Source organism: Watersipora subatra, chromosome 4, assembly GCF_963576615.1.
Source record: "Watersipora subatra chromosome 4, tzWatSuba1.1, whole genome shotgun sequence".
Classification (NCBI taxonomy): domain Eukaryota; kingdom Metazoa; phylum Bryozoa; class Gymnolaemata; order Cheilostomatida; family Watersiporidae; genus Watersipora; species Watersipora subatra.
Genome location: NC_088711.1, coordinates 52,751,593 through 52,776,133, shown reverse-complemented (window position 1 = coordinate 52,776,133; position 24,541 = coordinate 52,751,593).

Sequence of the window (24,541 nt, the reverse complement as noted above, 5' to 3'; positions counted from 1 at the left end):
CATAATAAAATGAATATATGTTTTATTTATATGCATATTTATATACTTATGTATTCATATATAACAAAGTGACGGATGATTTAAATTTTTATATTTGCTAAGTAAACTAGTCTGAAAACTGTTAGAAAATTGATGTCCAACATATCCGACCTTCTCCTTTTTTTACATTCTATGCTTATCATCAAGCATATGCTGCAACTTGTCAGACTTATGATGATTGACACCATAGTTTTGCTCTTAACCATTATCTGACATCAACAAGGCTTAAGTGTTATATCGTTATGTAGATGAATAAGTTGCTGAATGTTGGCCCATTTTGATTGATAGTTATTGAGACATTAATTTTATATCAGCAAATTTACATCAATATGTGATGGAATGTGTAACACTAAGGATATGATTTTATCAATAGTTCAGTAATTGTTGTCCAACTCTACTCTCTTTCTGGAAGACCTGTATGCTAAACAGAATGATTGTAAGATAGGTATATTAATTTCAGGTTTGCACTATGTACAAATAAAGCAAAAAAAATTCACCCCAATTGTGATTTCAGCTTAAAAAACCTAGACTTTGGTTTGGTTGTGAAAACTTATAAAACTTTGCCTACTGGTTGGTTTTTAACGACAGTTGGATTCCAAGTATAGCCTATAGACGTCTTACAGAGAAATATACCCTTATTATCTTTTAGTATATTCTACATATAACTTGAAGGGGTGTGTCATCTGACTGTCACTTGGTATATTCAAAAGTTGGTTTAAAGGGTAGTGTAGCTGCTTATTACCTATTATGCCTACATATGGTTTTAAAAGATGTATTGTCTGATTTTCACCTAGTATTTCTATGGCTTTAAAACAAAAACAGCCTTTTTGTCTTGGCTTCAGTATAGCTGATCATAAATATCACTTATCACAAGCTTTCGATTGTGATAAGTGCTATTTATCAGTAACAACCCTACGCTTTCAGTTACAACGCAAAGTCCTGGTGTAACGTCATGAGAAGCCGTAGCTCTTATTAGTAAGCTTACTCAAAGTATCCATTGGCAATGTACCAGGCTAATACCAAAAGGCAGGCAACAATCATAACCTTTCATTGTTTATAAGCTGATTTTTAACACTCGAGCAATGTTGGGTAGCACAGCTGGTCTATGTATAAATCTCAACGTTTGAGATTTTGTGATGCCTCGATTTGTATTATTTTGTATTATTTGTTTCATTACGAAATCTTTGGTTTTTTGGTTTACGTACTCGCTGCTATTTATTTCTTATTTATAGTTATTCGCTTCCTAATTTATTTCATCTGCTCAAAAATTGTTTTTTTAGCTACACTAGGTTTTTCTTGATTCTGATTATAGCACATTAATTTTTAGGAGTTTTTAGGCGGTTACCTTGCATTTCCCAATCATTAAACTCGAACAAAATCTGATTTTTTTTATGCAGATTGCTTTTCGCATTTGACTTTTCAATTTTTTTCAAATTATAATCATCACCTTTTTAGTTTGTTATTTTGAAATGTGCTTTTTCAACTTCCAATGTGTGACTATAACGGCGCAACTTCAAACAAAAATCATTGGTTTTTTCCCAAGACATTCATTAGTAATTGCAAAACTAAAAACTGTTCACATGGAAACACTCGAGTAGATTTGGCCTCAGCATTCTCTTCACTCAGTCAGACCAAATACAATTTACCTTAACGTATTTAATTTCAATATCTTATTTTTATGTTTATTCCTGTATCGAGAAGAACCAGTATCGTCATATTCAAAGTTTCGCTGCAGCAGTAAGCTATTTTACAGACACATTTCTATGTAATAACACGAATTGTTGTTTTTAATTTAACGTATTTATGATTTATATTTTGTTTTCTTTGTTCATTTTTGTTGTAATCATTGTCACAAAACATATTATCTAGCCATTTATTTTTAATGATTTAAAATTCAAACACATTTACAGTAGTTTTATTTTTCTTTTAATTCTTTTCTTTTAAATTTATTTTAAATGAACTTTTACTCATGATATGAAATTTAAAAATTAAAATGGTAAGTTTTTTATATGTTGAAAAACGTTAATCATGCTGTGCAAATATCTTTTATTACCTGAGCAACACCGGGCATTCAGCCCGTATATATATGTATATATATAAATAGGTATGTGTATATATATATATATATATATATATATATATATATATATATATATATATATACATGTATATATACATGTATATATATATATATAAAATCAATAAAACAGACTATAACTTCAGATAAAACACTTTATTACTACTAGTTTCATGCTTGGTAAAAGCAATCTTCAGATAAAGTGTCGGCACCAGTTTTGGTTACTTATCTACAGCTGGAATTATTATGTTCCAGCAGCCCCAATGTTTGCAGTCTGCTCTAATTTATCAAGCCACTGCCACCTCCCACGATGGCGAAGCTAACTACATTGGCTTAAAGGTTGAATTGCAAAAATAATCACATTACAGTTATTTGGTATCAAAAGATTTGCCATGTCTTACTCTGTTGCGCTGTAGGTGCCAAATATGTCGAAATGTGATTACAAGCTTTTAAAAGCTCAAAAACGAAAAGCCGCCGTAGATTGGAATCTCTTGGTTTCGATGACGTATCCACGGGTTTTGGTTATTGTCTTGTCACGTGATGTTCTTGCGAGAATTGAAAAGTCAATAAAAAGCTCAATATAAAACTTATCGTAGCAATAGTTTATGACAAACACTTCGGGTTTTACCTAAGAACCCGTATCAAGTATAGATGCTCGCTACTTTACAGTTTCAGCTTGGCCATTCTGTTCGACAATTCAACGTAGGTGTACATGTCTGAGTTGCGATCATAAAAAATGTCAAATTCGGAAGAGTTAAGACCCTGGTGTTTCGAGCCTGACGCTCTATCTAAAGAAGATCCTCAACAGAATCAAACCTCCCAGCAAGTAAGCACCGCCACAAGCCAGCTCTTATGTGCCAAGCTAGCTAGTAGTAATAGTTTTAGCTAGAGAGTGATAGAACGAATATTATTATACATATATGAATTTAATGATGATAATTTTCGCTTCACATTGCAAAATAATAATTACAGATTTTTCTTGAATGAAAACATTAACAATTTTACTATTTAAGTCTAGTGCTGCACTGATATACTATTGGATAACATCGACCTGATGTTTTATCTATGGTTGCATAGACATATCTGTTCATTTCTTTAGGAGCTAATACCACCGGCAACAGAGCGGTGTGTCTGCAAGCGCTGTCAAGACATGCCTTCTCTTCCTGAAAGTTTGTACTGCCATGATGCTGAGTTTGCGCATCGTCTCCATGACCGCGGGGAGCATAAATGCCTGTGTATGCATCCTAGTGTGGACGAACTTGTGGCGCCTGCACCTCTTGAGTTATGATGGAATAATTACCTGCGATAGCATAGTGAGTTGGATTTTCATTTAATGCCAACAACACCAAAGCTATGCTAATTTGTCAAGCATTATCTACCATTCTTGTGTTACACATTCAATGCATCGGTTGAACACACATATTCTGAAATCGTGGAACACAAGGAGAACTGTTATATTTGGCTTGTACACTTACTACAGTAGAGAGTGTATTAGTTGTATGATTTTAATATATAAAGATCGAGATTATTTTGATGATCAGCAATTATTGTTTTTCAATAATTGTTTTGGTAGATAATCTATTCCCATTTGGAGAGCCATCGCCAAATGCTCGGAAAAGGTTGGGTGCATACCGCAATCTTGTGTTTTGGCTAATGCCGCAAATCTTGTTCGCAAGTCTGCAAACTCATCTTCATCATCCGTTGGTGGGAAAAGAGCCCGAATCTTAGACACCAAGCAGGCAGGTAGAGGCCGTCGCTCACCGCGACGAATTTGCGGCATAAGCCAAAACACAAGCTTGCGGTATGCACACAACCTTTGTAACAACATCCGTTGTAATAGACCTCACTCTCAGGTCGTGGGAAATTAGGTCGGACTGGCATCGCTTGAAGCCTTCCAGCTCCATGGCGTTAAAGCTGGTGGTCTTCGTTGACTGCAAAGTAAAGAATGTTACGACCAACAATCACTTTCACATTATTTCAATGAATTATTTAGCTAGATCAACAACTTCATGTTTATGTATTGATAACTACTAAAAAATTTGGGTTTTTGTCAGGCTGTGAAGTAGAAGCTGTCAAAGTTTTACCTTGACAAGATGGCTACTGACTATTAAACCGCAGCTCTCATCCATCATAGGGTAAGCCCCGTATAGTGCGCAATGCCCCGGACTATCGCATCTACCGTCACCTGCCAAATCAAGCTCCCAATTGATTGCTGCCATCAATCCCTCGTTATGCCAGGTGTACTGCTCAGCAGTACACTGTAAAATATTGTAAAACTTCATTATACAAGATTAATTTGTATCATTATCATTAGTTTAAGAATGTAGAATCCTCTTCCTCCTCTTTTTGTTATATTATGATGAAGAATCAGAATTTTAAATTATAATATATTTCACTTGAAAGATGACATATTTTCTTATATATATATTTTCATATATTGTTTCTAAATGTCGTCATTCAATTAGTGTGCCAAGCTTTTACTCACACTTTCCAAGTTTATGGGTAAATATTAACACTCACACCATGTAAGTATTCTCTTTGTTGGTAGAGGCAAACGCTGTGGTTTGGTATCACGATGTTCAGGAGCAACCGAAAACGGAGGTTCTGCGTAAGGCATTCGCCAGAAAAGAGTGATACAGCTGCCAGCAGGGGGTTGATGACGTGAGTTCTGTTCACCCTGGCAGTTGTTTCCCAAGTGTACGATTGGTGACAGGAGGCACATGAAACCTTGAACTCTACCTATCCGCCTTCTCGCACCACCGTGAATGAGCAGGGGAGGGCGCGGGCGTGACAGTGAAATAGTCGCTGGAGTGCTGTCACACTTACTATTATTTTCTCCTCTTTGAAGGATTCGGGTCTGAAATCACAACACAATAGTTGACTTGCAACAAGATTTGTACAACATAGTTTCCTGTTATTATATCATATTTGCTTGATCAGAAAAAGAATAAATATATAGCCATGCAATCATTACACAGATTTTACAAAACCTTATCAGAATCCATGATATTGTAAACATAAAAATGTGAGTAATAACTCTATGGATATTCTTTATATTTTGTCAAGTTTGGTTAAGTTCAGCTCTATCTTACATGTAACTGGAGAGCGTTTGATGCTGGCCAACACAGCGCTCAAACTCTTCCCAGTCTTCAGTGGTTGGCACAAACTCTTCATCATCTAATACTAATAATAATCATCTAATAATATTAATATGCTATTAACGATGATACCAAAAAATGACAATAACTATTTTATATAACATATCTATGAGTGGGGTTAAGAAATTTGACGAAATTAATCGTGAAACTCATAACATTAATTTATCAATTATAGATTAATATATTACGTTTTACAGATAGATATGCAGTATGAATTAGCTTTGTTATTATAATAAGAATAATACACATAATTAAAAAGATAAAATACTAATAATATCATATTACAATTAAATGACATTAGTATTGTAATATTAAATATAGATTAATACAGTAGTATTAGGAGAATACTAGGAAATAACCCGAGTTACTACTACTAATACAAGTAGTTTATAAAATAAATTACTGACGTGCTTTGGTGACATGTGGAGTATGCAAACTGGTTAGAAAACATGTCGTCTTTGAAATGGCGAAAACAGAGGTAAGAGTAAGCAGGCAAATAAATAAACTTTGTCACATCCAGCTTACTCCGTTCTATTTGGCTGGACCCGGCATGGCTTGGCTCAGCTTGGTCTTGACTTGGCATGGCTCTGGCTGGCTAGGCTAAACTCTGACCTCAATATTCTGTCTGACTGAGCACAGCCGGCTCGGCTTAGCGCAGCTCTAAGCTCAGCTCTCAGTGGCTCCACAACAATATGAAGTTTTATTTGTAATTGCACAAATAACTACAGTCATCTACATGAGGCTCGATGCAATATTTCACTAATTCTACTTATCACCAAAATCTTGTTTAGAATTTGGTATGAAGTAAGACAGAAGTAATGGTGGATTGCTATTACTACTTAAAATGAGGGAGAAAAAGTAGCCTTTTTTAAAAGAGCATTCCCACACTCGTCTAATTCAGCAGAATCCTTTAATTGAGCTTGTACTCGGATCTTTGTTTTTTGATTATTTTAGAGAAAGAAGAAAATACTGACTACAAAATGGATGTGTTCTTTTACATAGAATGGTTAGCTAAAACTTATAAAGTGAGAGCAGAAAGAACTGGCAATTGGAGACACTATCTACAGGTGAGTGTAAAGTTTTTCAGATCAACTACAGCAAAATTTAAATACATGTATATATACAAAAAGACTGAGTACAGTCGGATGGTAAATTATAAAGTAGATGATTGCAACAAAATTTAATTGTTACTTTTTAGCAGAGAGTGTTCACCCACACAGCTAAATTTAGTACTAGTTAAATGCAGTAAAAAAAGTAAAATAAAGTAATATCAATAAACAAAGATAAATGTAATAACAGAAAAAAGATATACATATAATTGAGTTGATAGTGATTAAAGTAACTTTGTTGAAAACAGAAGTCAGATTGAGTGCTACCTGAGGCTATGAAACACAGAAATCTTATTATTTTGTTATTGCTTGTTTACAACCTCTTTAGGCTCACAGGCTAGCTAACTTCTGCCTCGCTCAAGACTTAACTCCAGCAAGACGCAGACTTGTATATGAAATAGAGAAAAGCTGGTACAGAGGAAACCACCCTCTCAGCTATGATCAGCATCAACAGTTAATCAATGACCACAAACTACTTCTGACAAACTACAGAGAAGAGACTAGAGAGAACTTTGCTGATTTAGACAGTTTAGTTGAGCCTTTAGACACTGATGAAATGTTCAGTGAAAAGAATTTGAAAAATGCTGAAGAATTCTGTCAAAATTTGTTTCAAGCAAGTAGAACTTGTACCGATGGACTTATCAAGGTGTCAAGAAAAATTCTCCAAGAGAGTGTTGCAATACTAAAACAAGGAGGAAACTATCCGCCATGCCAATTTGCACTAATAGGGCTAGGATCAATTGCCAAAGGAGAAGCAACTCCCTACTCTGATTTAGAATATGCCATCATTGTAGAGAAAGAATCCGACTACTTTGAAAAACTAGCTGTTGACACTTACTTCAGGATAGGTAACCTGGGAGAGAGTCCGCTCAAAGTATTTGATATCAAAGAACTCAAAGGCAATGAGTATCTTGATAGTCAAATGAAACAATTCTTAACTGGCTACAGAATAGATGGAATAACTCAAAATTCTGGAAATATTCCGACAGGTAATGGCAAAGAGGGAGGTCATACTCTGACCCTTACAGTTGACAGCTTGATGGATCTCTACCGACAAGAAGCTGAAGCTGAAATACATGATCTTGCAGACAAATTGGACATGTTCTCTTCTACTGTAGTCATTCTCTCTAATGGAAAAACACATGATAGCAGACAACTCTTTGATCGGTTTATCATAGCAAGAGAACAGTATGAAAATTCTGTGTTGCATGAAACAAACGCTGTCCAACAAGAACGCCTCAATTCATTTCGAATAGATATTGAAAAGTTTTCATTTATGCCAGACTTCGTCAAGTTTCAACCTCTAGACAATCTGAATGTCAGAGTAAAAGACAAGATTTTCCGTTACCCAACTCTTCTAGCAAATAACATGAAGATGTGTCTAGGATTACACTCTAAGTACTCGTGGGAGATATGGAGAGAAATGCATCAACTTGGCATTTTGTCAACAGAGAATCAAAAGGACCTAAATATTCTTCTAGCAACTGCCATTTACTTACGAACTTCTGCTTATCTTAAGTCAAGCTCTCAAACAAATGATGTGCAAATTGACAAGTACCATAAAGGAAGGCAAGACACAGTCTACACTGTTCCCACACACTTGTTTGTATTTATGGGCTATTTCCTTGTACAAATCAAGCAATTTGTTTGCTCTGCAAAGTCTCAAGTAATGACTATCGCTGATGTATCTTTGTTGCCACAGCGACTAACAGTTTCTCTTGAGAATCATTGGTTGCTAGCCAAAGTACTTTACTTTACTGGAGAGTATGAATCAGCTAAAAAGGCAATCAGCAAATCTATAGATCAGCCACTTGACAGTGACAGCGACGACGTGTTGTGGGAGATCATCAGTCAAACCACGCTACAAACAAGCGACTTATTTGACTGCAAAGATACTCCACAAAAACGAGCTGAACTTTGTGCCTACCTCCTATACTATACAAAAAATTTTAATCTAGCGCTTCGTTTCTTCAATTACTTCATCTTCACACAAAAGAGGCAGCATGCTTTTTGGAAGCTGTTGGCAGCACACTGCAGCAAAAAAGTGGAGGATTGCATAAGAGCTCAAAAACTACTCAGAGATGTGAGTGTTTATGTGTTGGTATAAATTCCACAATGTTTTAAACATTTAAAGTGTTTGGAGATTTTAAAGTTCGAAGATCAATCTTTGAAATGTTTTCAGCCTTGAAAAAAATGACTTTCAATTTATAACATTTTGCTATTGACAGTTTGATTGCTTTAAACATTTAAAGGAGATTTAAAATGTGGAGATTTAAAAGTTTCAAGATTAATTTTTGAAATGCTTTCAGTCTTGAAACAATTATTTTCATTTCATAACATTTTGCAACTCCCGCTTTGTTTAGTTTGAATTTATGTTTTGCTGTTCAATTTCTAGAATGTTTTACTTTAGTTTTTTTCTTTGGCTCATGAAAGATATTTGCCTCAGAAAGGTTGATTGATTGAAAAATTGCGGAAAAGTAGTGGTGATAGCACAAAGCAACATGTTTCATTAATAAATGATAAATTAAAAAGCCAATGAATAAAGTAAAATAAAGAACATCGTACCAATAGAGATCTGTGAATATTTCATGATTGTGTATTCTTGGTGGAGTAACCACTCTCCAACATAGACAATCAATAAGTCATGTTAGTTTTTAGTTAACTATAAACAACACCGAGAGAAACCCATGTTGAACTCTCCTTCATTTTTTATACACCCATAAAACATGATAAATGCTTTGAAAAAAATCAAATATTCTGCTCAGAGCAGTTTTTGTTTGTTTTTCACTCCTTGGCTACCTCTCTTTGCTGCCTTTTTTGTTTGTCTATGTTCAGGGAAAACAATTAAAAACATATACTTGCAATTATGTGTTTTTTATTGTAGCTCATTAGCTGCAGCACATTAGTAACTCGAAATACAAAAAAATACAATTGGTGAACTCAGTACTTTTAATACCAAGATGGATGGCGATTGCAAAGAAAGTCAGTCTCGACTTTGTGTATAAGATGTTGTAAATATTTTATTTCAATGGACCTTTAATTCATCATTTAGTAGTAAAAGTAGCAATGAATTTGATGTCTTAGATGGTGACTGTGATTTTGTTGTAACTAATGTTTCTATGGAAAGCTGAGCGAAGAGAGACATTTCATGAAAAATTTAGATTTTTAAAAAATTTGATTTTTAAAATATATACAAATGTTATCGTCACTATTTACCAAATATGGGTAGTCAATTTAACACGTTTCCTTGAGTAAGCCTAAATGCTCACTTCACTAATAAATTGAAAAGAATCAATTCTCTGGTATCCTTAACTTACTTTAGAAGTAGGTGGGATACCAGGTAGGATACTCCTGCCTCGGAGTATCCTACCAGTAGAAATTAAATTGAATCAAGTCTTTACTGTCACCATAAAGGAATTAACTTGAACCCTATTTTCAATAAGCATAACAACTCGTGTCAAAATGCAACAATTCTTCCCTTAATCATTGCTGAGTTGACAAAATCTATCACCAACAAGATGTTTCAAGTGACACAAATGGTTACTCGATGAGAGCCAAAGCAAAGACATTATTGCAGTTCCATGCTGAAACTGTTCTATGCGGCACAAAAACACAACTTATTTATAGAAAATGTTATTGAAGAGTGTGGCACATCATCTTGATATATAGATAATAACATAGTACACATATAGTGTCTACGGTGAGTATCTTAGTGTGGGTAGTTTCTTAGCATTCCATCTCATGAGAGTTATAAATTGTTAAATTGGTAACATGCTGTGTTAAAGTGCATTTCTCTAAAACTCAAAACATGCTAAAGTATACAATGTTGATAAAGAGTTTTTTAGCAAAGATATCTGATATCTGTCTCAGGCTGAGAAGGACATAGAGTCATCAGATAGCAGAGACTTGTTCAAGGAGACTGATGACAACAACAGATATACATCAGAGGCTTACAGAAGCATTGGTTTAGTGTACCTTAGTTTGAGTGAATATGAGAAGGCATTTGAGTATCATGCAAAAGCTTTGAAGATGGACCAAACCCTGTACGGTGAAAATGTACATTCTGATGTTGCTGTAGACTATAACAACATTGGTTTGGTATACCACTCGCTAGGTGACTATGGAAAAGCACTAGAATATCACACCAAGTCATTAGATATGCGTAAAGCTATATATGGTGCTGAAACTAACCACACTGATATTGCTCAAGGCTACAACAACATCGGTTCATTATACAACTCACTAGGTGACTATGGACAAGCACTAGAATATTACACCAAGTCATTGGATATGTGTAAAGTCATATGTGGTAGTGAAACTAAACATATTACTGTTGCTACTAGCTACAACAACATAGGGTTTGTATACTACTCATTATGTGACTATGGAAAAGCACTAGAATATTACACTAAGTCATTAGATATGCGTAAAGCTATATATGGTGCTGAGACTAACCACACTGATATTGCTCAAGGCTACAACAACATCGGTTCATTATACAACTCACTAGGTGACTATGGACAAGCACTAGAATATTACACCAAGTCATTGGATATGTGTACAGTCATATATGGTGGTGAGACTAAACATATTACTGTTGCTACTAGCTACAACAACATAGGGTCAGTATACTACTCACTATGTGACTATGGAAAAGCGCTAGAATATTACACCAAGTCATTAGATATGTGTAAAGCTATATATGGTGCTGAGACTAACCACGCTGATATTGCTCAAGGCTACATCAACATTGGTGCAGTATACCACTCACTAGGTAACTATAGACAGTCACTAGAATATCACACCAAGTCATTGGATATGCATAAAGCTATATATGCTACTGAGGCTAATCATACTGGTATTGCAACAGACTACAACAACATCGGTTCTGTATACTACTCGTTAGGTGTCTATGGAAAAGCATTAGAATATCACACCAAGTCATTGGATATGCATAATGCTATATATGGTGCTGAGGCAAACCATACTGGTATTGCTAGGGACTACAACAACATCGGTTCTGTATACTACTCACTGGGTGACTATGGACAAGCACTAGAATACCACAACAAGTCATTAAATATGCATAAAGCTATATATGGTGCTGAGACTAACCATACCGCTATTGCTACTAGCTATAGCAACATAGGCGCAGTATACAACTCACTAGGTGACTATGTACAAGCAGTAGAATATTACACCAAGTCATTGGATATGAATAAAACTATATATGGTGCCGAGACTAATCATACCGCTATTGCTACTAGCTATAGCAACATAGGTAAACATAGGTATCCAACTCATTAGGTGACCATGAGCAAGGGCTGGACTGTTACACCAAATCATTGGATATATTTCACACAATATACAGAGAAACACCAACCACCCTGGCATACAGAGCTTACAAACTTTATAATTTTTATCCGCATGAATACAATTTCTTCCTAGTGGTCTTTTATTAGTAAACCTTTGTGTCAAAAGTTGTAATTTTAACACCACTACTAGCGCTCAGATTATTCCTTTTCTATTCTATGTTTTGAGTATAATGTTTATAATTGGACAGTCAGTTTTCATTCTGTATTAATTGTGACAGAGACTTGGTGTATAATATCCTTCGTATTTTTCTAAGGTAGTCCATAGTTAATTGTACAAGTCTTTAGAATAATTCTTTTTTTGTTAATTTTACTTCATTCCCATTTTATGATAATATATACAATGATACTATAAATAATGTATATTTATGGTAATAATGTAAATAGTGATATTATCAGCTTTTGATTAGTCATATTAATTGTTTTAAGTTGATATTTAAAGTGAGCTCGGAAGCTGGTCAAAACAATTCTATTAATAGGCAGGTTTAATATTGCCACAGAATGGGGACACAACTCCATTTCCACTATAAAGTTTGAGTTTTTAGCAAATGAGTGGCTTCTTGAGTGGCTACCACTGGCTACATGAGTTAAATCAGTTGAATCATAGCTTTTGCTACTCGGTTAGCATCAAGAATCATTTCTAACAAATCAATAATATCATGAGATGTATCTTTCTTTAACAATTCTTGCTTTGAGTGCTAAACTTAACAACTATCTCAACTGACTAATTACATTATTGATGTCTTTCTCTTCCACATATATTCTCACTATCAATAAAACTCCATTTTAGATACAAGAGTAGAGAGCCTGCTGTACAATAATTTTTAACAATAATAACGCTTTGAGCAAATGCCCAGTCTTTCACAATTATGTTAACATTGATAGTTTAGTACCATGCTATAGACCTGTCTTTGAGGACCTGTTATTTTTGAGTCTTTTCCTAGTTGTCTGCTCCTATCAACTCTTATAACTCAGCACCTCAGCATCTACTCCTATGAAAAAGAAACTCTAACACTCAGCTCATGACTATCTCTAAGTAGAATCAGACATCAAACTGTGTAGGAAATTGCTGTCTTCTCATTGCTGCTTTAACAGACAAATAGGTAAGAAACGTAAGCTATTTTAGTCTGACTTACCGCTAAAGGTTTTGTTATATGTATACATAGCTTATGGTCTTATGCAACTTTCACATAACCATCACACGCAACTGAAGCTACAATTGATGAATAACTCATAGTAAAAGTGTGTTGTCTTTACCATGCTGTAGGGACAGAAGTTGAAAACTTTACTTTAAAATTATTTAAAAGAAATTTCATAAGCCGGTAATAGTGTTGGGCACAAGTATTTCTTGGCCAAGGAGTTTAGACTCGTCCCCTTCCATTGAAGTTTTTCGAGCATCGGGTAGATGGTAGTGTTTGGCACGAGTGCTTTTGTTATAGTTGCCCCGGTTTTGATACCGGGATCAGTTTCGGTGCCGATATGGGTGTTAAGTATCTGAATCGGTATCAGCCGATTTTTTCTTAAAAAATCTGAGACTTCAGATACTTTTTACAGATCAACTATTTAACAGACCCCCGAACATGACCTTCAAGTGCATTTTTATCCATTTTCGCCAAAATTACGACCTTTTGAGACTCATAAATCAATTTTTAGGAACTATTTTTTGTTCTAACTAGTGCATATAATTGATAATTGTCTGATGATAGTATAAAACAATTTTTAGCCAATTCTTGCCAAAACTGGCAAGTACAGCATAAAAAACCTTTTGTTTTCGGCCCAAAATGGCTATCAACCACTGAAGGAAAACTAAGCTATATGAGGTAAAAATCTGATTAGATTACAGCAACCAGTGAGCATGGACATCATTTGGGCATTCAGATATCCAGTTGAAAGTATCATATTTTGTTAAAAAGCTTAGTGTCACAATTTGACAATAAATCATAGTGGGATAACTCTGGTAATGTACTCCATTACACACAACGCCCGTTGCTTGTTGATTTTGCAGATACATATTATTAATTATGGTACATACAAAACTACATTTACACAATTAACACAGCGTACAACAGCATCACTACATCATTGGGTCTGAGATGTAAGTCAGTGTTGTCAGCATCTTGCAGTTGATGGTTCGATTTAGCTGTGACAAAAGTAAACTCCTTCAGCAGGTATACCTAAAGACTCTCCAAGCTTTCAGAATGTGATTGTAATCGAACACAGTCTTTCATTATGTAAGTCTAATATGTATGGTGGTAGAAAAGGCTTTTCTGGGGCTTTCAATAAGCGAGCTGTCTTTGATACAGGTGTTGATGTTGTACGTTGTACAGGAATGGATACATAGCTGTTTTAAAATATGATACAATTTACTTTATGAGTTGTTCCCTCTCCAGTTTGTTTTTCTTCATTGATGTACATGTTGTCATACACTAAGGTGGTCGGTCTATGTAAAACATGTTCTTGAGGTCCATAGAGTCTTTGTCTACTTCTCTCTGGGCAATGCTGGTCTCAGTTCTGTAAATAGTCTCGTTGCTCACACGGTGTCCGTAGTTATTCAGCAAGGACACAAGATCTACGGAACCAGTTATGTTTCTAACTGCTATTCCCAATACCATAGATTTTGGACAAGAATTCCTTCCCTTTTTTCGCAGCATGTCATGATGTCCTGACATATACTGAAAAGCTTTGTTGCATAGTCAGACCTGATAGAACTATATTCAGAGAAATCGTCTATATCTTTAACAAGACCTGAGATAACAGCTAAGAAGTTAAAAAGCTCTGCCAGACCTGCAGTGTGAAACTGGTCCAAAGTTGTGTTTGAAGCACTGGGTGGGAATGGTGTTTTATACTTATGATTGTCTATTGAGTTCTTTAGTGACACACTTGCATGACTTAGCTCAGAACCATCAGTGTTGATATATATTTCTTCCAAACTGCAATCGCTGTCTTCGTCTAATTTTGAATTGGACATGATGTCTGCAAGTTTCACACCTGGAGCGTAGACTAACCCTGAGGCTTTGCAGGATTTAGGTTGCTCGAAAATTAATTCAGGGAACTGCTTTTTGAGTAGTGTCTTCAGTTTTGACATCCTGTATGAAAAAAGTGTAATTTTTTTAATGGCATACATCAACACACAAATTTCATTAGAAGTCACAGTAGTCCATGAACATTAACCAGCCACACATGCGTTAGTTGATTTTGATGCTCTTTTTCATCAGTGAAGCTTTTGTAGAGTGCAAGCAGCTCTGTCATGACGAAGCACTCCTTTGATATGATAACTTTTTGGAGAAGTTCCGCACAAAACTGTGGATGTAGCTCATTGGTAGTATTATCAGTAAGGCCAGATCAAGATCTAATAACAAGACACAAAAATCATAACATCATTTGACATGATTACCAGGAGCTAACAACAGTAGTGATAGTATATTCCATAATATAAGGGGTGCAACATACAAAAAGCAGTATCAATAGAAAAGCAGGTTAAGAAAGAATATGCAGTGTACTGTCTATACTAGTTCACTATCCTACACTGTTACATAGTATAAAAACCATAACCATTTTCATGAGTAGCCACACAAGTGTTCGGTGTTGATTGCTATTGTTATATGTTTACACACAAAACAATATATCATGAGATTAAAGCTGCCACAATTTTGCGAGGTTACTTGGTTGTAGTGACTATCTGTAAAAAGATAATAAATTAGCAGACTATAGGCATGCAATTATGTGCAAAATAGATAAACCAATTTAGGGAATTATGTGAAAGCTGTGTCTTCCAAAGAATCAATAATGACAATTTGAAACAACAATGTTGCCTGTTGCAGTAACCACAGAGACGTAACTTTTATATTGTATACTGTAAGTAACAGGTGAGTTGACAACGAAATGACCAACCTGTCAGCATCAGCTATGTTTGTGGGTGGACCTCTCCTTATAAACAGCTTGCAACAATGCTCAAGATACATAATTTCTATTGTCACTGCATCACCAACACCAAAATGTACAGATATATTGTCGTCAGTAACCTCTCCGCAACTTGCTTCAGCTTGTCTAGAATGTAGTTTCAACAGAGTATATAAAATAAATTAGGCTAACTGGGACCTCATCTCAAATTAGTTCTATTTTGCATGTAAATATAAATAGTGGCCCATAGAGAAGAAGCTACATAGTACAAGCTAATTAATCTTTGATACCTGCTTCTTTTGTTTCTGCCTTCATTAGTTTGTCTCTTCGAGTCCCATGTCCCTTCTTATAGAAGAAGCTGTCCTTCTTCTAGCATATGACACATATTGCAGGCAGCACACGTCTGGTCAAGCAACTAGTCTTGACATCTGAATGTGAGCGTAGTTTTTTCCTCACTGGAGGATCAGTGTCAGAAGAAGATGTTAAGTATATCTGACCTTCTAATGTCTTTAAAAACATAACAGGATTTTAGTCTCATCAATATGCTAATGTGATCTTCATTGTCCTTCTGATCATGCTAACCAAAATTCCTTTGCTTGTTTGGGTTCTAATTACAGTTTTGTCTGGTTAAGGGAGTAAGGTAAAAAAAACAAGCAATGCAAACAACATTAATATGTGTATAAACCAGTGAATTTGATGAACAATTCTTTGTTGGGAACAAACACCCCTCACATGTACGGCAGCTTTTGCTCTTTTCTGTGCATTGGCTAACTTTTTTATCAGTAAATCTAGAGTAACAGGCCTTTTGAATGTAAGCACACTCAATTATAGGGAGTACCATAGAGGCCAAACTTTATTCTGGCTGTTTTTCTGAAGATTGCCATATTTCTAGGCACTTTTAAAAACTCTCTAATGTTTAGCCAGTCAATTTTTTGATATTCCCTGGATTATTTGATGTACTGTCCTTACAGGGTTAAAGAACTGAGTCCAACTGGTTCAGGTTCATATTGTTTATTTGAAACTCAAACCTTGAAAACTAAAATAAAAGCGTAACATAATGACATAAAATATTTTGGCATGTGTTTATAGAAGCTTATATCAGTAGGCAATTTGCACACTTCCAACCTATATAAAATCAATAAAATATATATGTTCTATAATATGCAAATGTTACAATAATTACATGAATGATTGCTCATAATATAAATTGCATACCTCTTTGGCCTTCTACCCAGGTAAGGCAGTAAAAAGACTTGATCACTTGTATGTCAAGCTATGACTGTTGATAAAGTGTAAATATTAAAAACTACATGCTGCCAACTAGCAGAATATCTTGGTATAAAAATGGCTTAGTACAAATCAGCAGAGTTTATATACTGTTGGCTATAACATAAGCACAACATTGGCCATACTGTTGGCTATAACATAAAATACAATTTATTGCAAAATGGCAATGCAAGAGCTATGAATCTCTCTAGCTTAGCTAAAATACACAAAATAGGATTAAAATGGTCAATTTGATGCATAGGCAGCATCAGTGCAATCTACAAGCATAGATTATATAAACAAGCTTCCCTAACTAAGCTATTATATTGTGGTTAATGCGATGATGATCTCCGTAGGCTATTCCGTAGGCGCTAGGTGAATTTGAAGTTTGTTTACTACATTTGATAGAAGATGACAGCAGCACTCCATGGCTAGCATATGTTGAGAAAATTGTTGAATCAAAAGCACCAAGTAGTAATAATAATAACAAAATAAAGCTTAATACATAATGTAGTTACAAGACATTTTTCCAAAAAAGTGCTTTGGCCTAGCACCTATAAGTCATATAGGATAATATAAAATATTTGGTCTAGAACAGTAGTTCTCAACTGGTGGTCAATGGACCCCTAGCAGTCCACAGGAGATTTTGAGGGGGTCCACAGGCTGGTGCCAGTATCTGTTTTTCTAGCTAGTTTTTTACAGCTATTTCTGTCTTATAGTGGTTGGATCAATGATATAAAACTCTAAAAGGATAGGTGACGGCTATCATATGAGCGGGGTTTAATGATCGAGCTCTGTTGGGATTGTGCTAGTCTGGGTTTCGGAGCTAATGCAAATACCTGCGGGCTAGTCGCGTTGTCTTGTTAGGCTTTTTGGTCTAGACTTTTATCACCTATTTACGTCAATCGATGGATAGTACCCGATTTTTAGTTAGTAGTACAAAACAACAAAACCTGTAACCAGCAAACACGTAATTCTCTCTCTCCCTCTTCAATTTCAGCAATATACTAAGATCCTTGGAAAATACAACATTTCAACTTACCCAATTTTGCCAATTTTAAGATTGGTAGGAATCTTAGTATATACTTGAAGTTGAATATAAATTACCTGAAATCAACCAAACAACGACCGTTTTTTGCTAGTTTTAATTAATATTTTGCTACCTCTAATATAAAATGACGAAGAATTTCGTTGTTGTCACATTGTTTGACCTTGCCAATAAGATAGGACAGCGGGCAAATCTGTGCAGTGTAGTTATCATACTCAAAATCTAAATCTAAAACCGAATTTGGGTCATTTGACAATGGTGACTATTAATATCATGAATGCTTGTTAATTGCGGCTGACTGATCATAACTGTGACAATATTTGGCAACTACATTTAATTTACAACAAAATAAAATTAGCGGATCGGTAAGATAACCACCATTGTCTATAAAAAGTGTAAATTGTAAAAGTTGTAAAATTATTTTGACTTTGATCACGTGATCAATAGCTTATGATAATTTAGTTATAATTTAATTTTACTAAGCCATGAGAGAACAAAGACAGTGGTAGTTTCAGCTTTATTTGTAAGTAAGGTATGTCAATGCATAATGGATATTTAAAATTTTAAACTGTTCTATGTTTCTATGTACATGCATATGATTTTAAAACATGTTTAGCATGGCCAGCAAGAAAAGAAATAATGACAATTCATATTTAGACTATGGGTTCACCTGTTTAACAACAAAAGATAAAGAAGAGAAAACTCAGTGTATGATCTGTCATAAGGTGATGACTAACGGTTTCATAAAGAATGCTAAGCTAAAATTACATTTAAGTTCCCAACACCCTGATTTAGTGAATCATGACAGAACATTTTTTAAACGACAGGAAAAATCCTTGAAGAAGATAATACTTTCTTCTCATGGAGCTTTTTAGGTAGACCATGACAAGGCGGTTGAAGCATCATATGCAGTTGCATTACAAATTGCAAAACGGAAAATACCTTATACAATTTGGGAGCAGTAATTTAAGCCTTGTGCTCAGCCAATGGTAGAACTCATGCTTGGTAGAATGGCCGAAAGAAAGATATTTGTCGCACCATTGTCAAATAACACTCTTCAAAGGCGAATAACTGAAATGAGTGAAAACATCAAGAAACAGTTGGTAGAGGAAAATCGAAATGCACCTTTTGGATTGTTTTCTATTCAACTTGATAAATCAACAGATGTGGAATCATGTGCTTAGTTGTTGGCCTTTGTTAGATATTTCAACAATGGAGACATCAAAGAGGAGTTCCTTTTCTGCAGTGCACTCAAAACAACTACACGAGCCTCTGACATTCTTGACAAGGTTTCACAATTCTTTGAAACTGAAAAGCTGTCTTGGGGAAACTTATGCGGCTGCTGCACAGATGGTACTCCATCAATATTAAGATCTAGCTCTGGCTTGCAAGCAAGAGTGAAACGGCTAGTTCCAGATGTCAAAGTTTTACATTGTACGATACACAGACAAGCTTTGGCTACTAAAACCCTTCCTGAATCATTCTCAGCAATCCTCAATCAGGTAATTTGCATAGTAAACTATAATATCAAAGGCGGGTCCCTGAATTCTAGATTGTTTTAAGAACTATGGGAAGATATGGAAGGAGAGCATCAAGTTCTGTTATATCACCAAAATGTTCGTTGGCTTTCCAAAGGAGACCTAACTGCAACGATATTCAAAGTACGAGAAGAAATTAAGATCTTTTGTGAACAGAACAACAAAGTGGAATTCGAAGCATGGCTAAAGGCTAAAGTTTGGTGGCTTGATCTGGCCTACTTGGCAGACATATTCAAGCAAATTAACAAACTTAATCACCAGATGCAAAGAGGAAACACAAACATAGTCAAGTTTACACATGCCTTGAAAGCATTTCTATGCAAACTTGAATTATGGAAGAAAAAGGTAGCTCAAGGTAATTTTTCTATGTTTGAATCGCTTTCCTTGATTTTAGAGCCCAAAGATAAATAGCCTACAATTTCAATGCCTGAATCAATTACAAAGTAATATTATATCTCACTTGAATTCTTTGAAGTCAAAGCTTCAGCGCTATTTTCTTTAGGTGAGTGAATCAGAACTGAGCCTTGTCAGAAATCCTTTCCGCCGTTTTGCTGAAAACGGACCTGATGAGCTGCAGGAAGAACTCATAGATTTGCAAAATGACTCATCTGCCAAAGATGTTTATGAAGATAAAACCATCGAAGAATTTTAGCCTTCCAAGATTCATTCATAGCCACAGATAGCCAAACACGCCCTTCGAACTCTGCTTTCATTTGTGTCTACATACTTATGTGAGGCTGCTTTCTCCTTCATGGTTGTTCTCAAATCGAAACAACGAAACCGTCTGGGACTTAATGGTGACATGCAATACGCTTTGTTAACTATTTCCCAAAGATTGAGAATTTGGTGAGAAACAAGAAGTGCAATCGATCCCACTAACAAACTGACTACTAAAAATTCAAAGTCAAAGCACGTTAGTATAGCATTGCTTTATATAAGTGAATAAATAGAAACATGTCAAATCTACTGACTTTTATATTATTCTAATTTATAATGTACGCCATGTTACAATGCATTGTTACAAACACCATATGTTATGATGTTTATAAAGGAGTCCATGACTTTTTGATAAGGAACTCAGGGGATCCATGGCTCCAAGGTAGTTGGGAACCACTGCACTAACCAATTAAAATGCATCTCGCTAGCGATAAAGTTGAGAGGAGAATGTCTAGATCACTGCATTACACTACCCCTAGAATGGCATTTGCATATCCGAACCAATGAACATGCGTGCAACAATTTGAGCGCCATTTTGAACAATGCTACTCGGCTTCTGGCTGTAATTAGTGAAATGGCGGATCATAGTTATCCCAAGAAAAAACTCATTTACCCGCTAAAGATTAGTATTTTGCCATTAATTGCTACCACTACGACAACCCTAAAACACGAAGGATAAATGATATATCATTTCACAAGTGAGTTTAGCATTTTATTCCTACATTAGTAGCACCAAAACAGCAGAAGCTGTTTAGAAGAAGCTTGCTAGTAGCGGGTTAGAAGCTTGCTAGTAGCTGGTTAGAAGTTTGCTGGTTGCTGGTTAGAAGCTTGCTAGCAGTTGGTTAGTAGTAGCTTGCTAGTAGTAGCTGGTTAGTATCTTGCTAGTAGCTGGTTAGTGGCTTCTACATGTAGTAGTAGCTGTTTATAAGCTTGTTAGTAGCTGGTTATAAGCTTGCTGATAACTGGTAACTTGCTTCTGTTTCTATTCACAGCTAGCCTTTAGTGAACCTTTACCTGACTTTATTATTTCACACATCATGATCATTGACTGTTTTTACTAGAATTAGTTTTTGCTGCTGGTTGATTTATTTTGGCTGATGTTGGAAGCAAAGTAGGTCAGCACTGGTGCTGCTAAACTCAAATAACAACATTCACTGTTTTCATAGATCAGGAGTGCCAGTTACATGGAACAAATTTTGTTAGTAACTGCAGTTCTTATCATTATAACTAAAGCAAGTATTTTTCAATAAAGTAAACTTCTGTTAATTGGTAAGTATGTTTTAAAACGCAAAAATCGTCTTGAACATCAAAGGTACATTTTTCTAAAAGGTTGAAAGTCAATCTTTCACTTTTTTGCTTGGTCAATAAAAATTTTCCTTAGTTATAACTGACTATAAGACCACGAATCCTAATCTGAGTGACGATTTAATAGTTTGATTACCTACTTTTCTTATCATCAGGTTTTGGAGTAAAGAGAAAGAGCCAGAAATATGGCATAGTTGGTGGACTGTTTCCAGGCGGCAGGAGATCTCAAGCTAAAATACAATTCTATGTAGTGCACACTTCAATGAGTCTATGATCGATAAAACTGGTCAGATTCGATGACTCAAACAAGGGGCGGTACCAACCTCTGACCTAGTTGATATACCAGATTGTCTGAAGGTTTGTGAGGAATTATTTTTAATTGTAAGCTTTTTAATAATGTTTTGTGCTTTTTTGTCATAGGTAACAAGTTCTCTCGTTTCAAACTTTGGTTTGTATCAGGATGTGTCAGGTTTGATGTAAGTTGTCATAGCCCAATTTAACTTAAACTGTTTTGAATTGCAATGAAATGCAAATTTTGAGATAGGCTTATGTTTTTTTTTTGAGAAATAAAGTTAAAAATGTTATTATAGAAGCATTCAGCTACTTCCAGAGTCATCACCGCTAGCAAGAGTCACTTCAAACTTCCAGAGTCACCACCACTAGCAAGAAGGGATGCATGGAATTTAAGGACGAAACAGCAAAATAGATCAAGTGGGCCAAATCAAGGATGATACAAAAAATGCTATCACTTATGATACAAAAATGCTATCACCAAGCTTCAAGATTATGGGCGCTAAAACCTAAATAATTATAATCAATTCATACATGTATATTGCTAGACACCATGATATTGCTTGACTATAAATCTATTTTCTTGGTATGTTTGATTGTAATGGGGACATTTTGGCTGATACCGTAACTCCCTAACAATTTCCTTTTAAAAATCGTTATTATTCAGTCCATATTTTAGCACCATTTCCATTTTATTTCCATATGCAACAAAGGAAAACTGTTGTTATTACAGGAGGCTGGAACAACAACCCATCAGTAGAGCAGTTCCAGCATATCTTTAGGTGCTTGGTTACAAGATGTGGTGTTACACCAGGAGCTACTGGTAATGTCACATCTATGAATGACACTGCTTTTTTACAAGTTCTACTACCTACATGTACATGTATGTGCAACCAACTGTTGGTAGTGAAGATTATGTTGAAGATGTTGTTGACAGACAAACTATGCTTCCCGAAAGAATGCTAAACACTACATCACATTCTGTTCTTGGTAACATTGCTGTATAAAATGTATGTATCTGGTAGGCTTGTCAGAAAGCTGCTTAAAAATTTGCATTGTGAGCCATGTAGATTCTTCCTAATTCGGTCTATGGAAGTTATAAAATATGAAGATATTCATGTTCTGTTAAGGGTTAAGAACAACGGCGGCTTGATTTCTCCTTCTGATGGAGCTGTAACAACTGTTCTTTGCACCGAAAAGTATCTGAAGGCGGCTACATTAGCAATTCACTGTTTGAAATATCCCAAGAATCTGAAGTTTAAAATAAAAGATTGCACTCTATGATATATTTGAATTAAAGCAACATTGTACTGACACTTCTGTAGAAATTGATAATCATCTCTTCTCACTACTTGCTTTAGTGGTTGAAACATACTTTGATTTAAGACAGCACCACTTTGCCAACTTAAGAAACCTAGATTCACATAAAGTGAACATCAGACATAATGCTACAAAAAACATATTATTTAGAGGACAGGGAACTGTTATGTCGCTGTGTCATAATTTGTCCATAGCCGGTTAATGTTAGTATTTATTTTTAAGACTTTTCTATATATATGCATACAAATTGTACAGTTTACAGGCATGTAGTAGTTCAATTTATTATATAATTTATATATAATATAATACTATTAGGCGTTATATTAGGATCGTCAGGGCATCTGGCTCATTAATTTTTTATGTATAGTTTATTTATTTTCTGAATCACAAACAAATTTGATGGTCAAGCATAATGTAATTAAGATTTATAGTTTGCTTTATATATGCATACAATTTGTACAGTTTGAAGGCAGTTAGTTCTTTAATTAATTATATACTTTTTAAATATAATGCTATTAGACATTGTATTAGCATCCGAGCATCTGGCTCATTTCCTATGCATAGATCATTTATTTTTAAAATCACAAATAAATTTTGTGGTCAAGCATACTGTAGCTTTAACCCGTTACAAGGAAGAGTGGTTATGACTAATGGAACTTTATTTCATCTCACACAGTTCTCACCGTAAAAACTGCAACATTTATGGAACAGTTTAAACAATAATTCTATGGCTAAACTTTACAAACAACAGTCTTTTTTGCAGCACTACTAATCCTACTACCACCACTAATAATATAATCAAAGCACACACAGACCAGATGTATAATCCAGAAAGCAATACTAATTCATAATATTTGTTCGAAAAGTTAACATTTCTGTTAATAACATGTTATCCCACTTAACGAAACACACATTGGCTAATACAAAAAAAAATGAAATTCAAATACTAGTGTAAACATTCATGTTGTGTAATTCATGAATTGAAGATTAAATCCAACATAGATATTCTACTGACACAAGATATACGTAATGTAAGTGAAACAAAGCCTTACAAATTATTAAGGCTTTATAAAAATTGACATATGGTCATAAAAGGCTATAATATAATGATGCAAAAGAAAACATACCTTGTGCTCTCTGTAAAAGATCTAGCTGAGCTTGGAACATGGCCTTCTGCTAATGATGACCACGATATAATAAAACTATGTATACTGCATATAGTCAGTATTTAAATGTTGAAGTAGAAGATTCGTGGTTCTTCTGGCAAAGTTTGTGTTATACTATCTGTTGAATCTTGAAGTGCTGCCTCTTATATACCTTTGGCAATCTTGTAAGCAACCAAAAATGAACAAAAACAGCTTACTAAAAAACCTTTGCAGCTGGTACACAATTGGAAGTGTG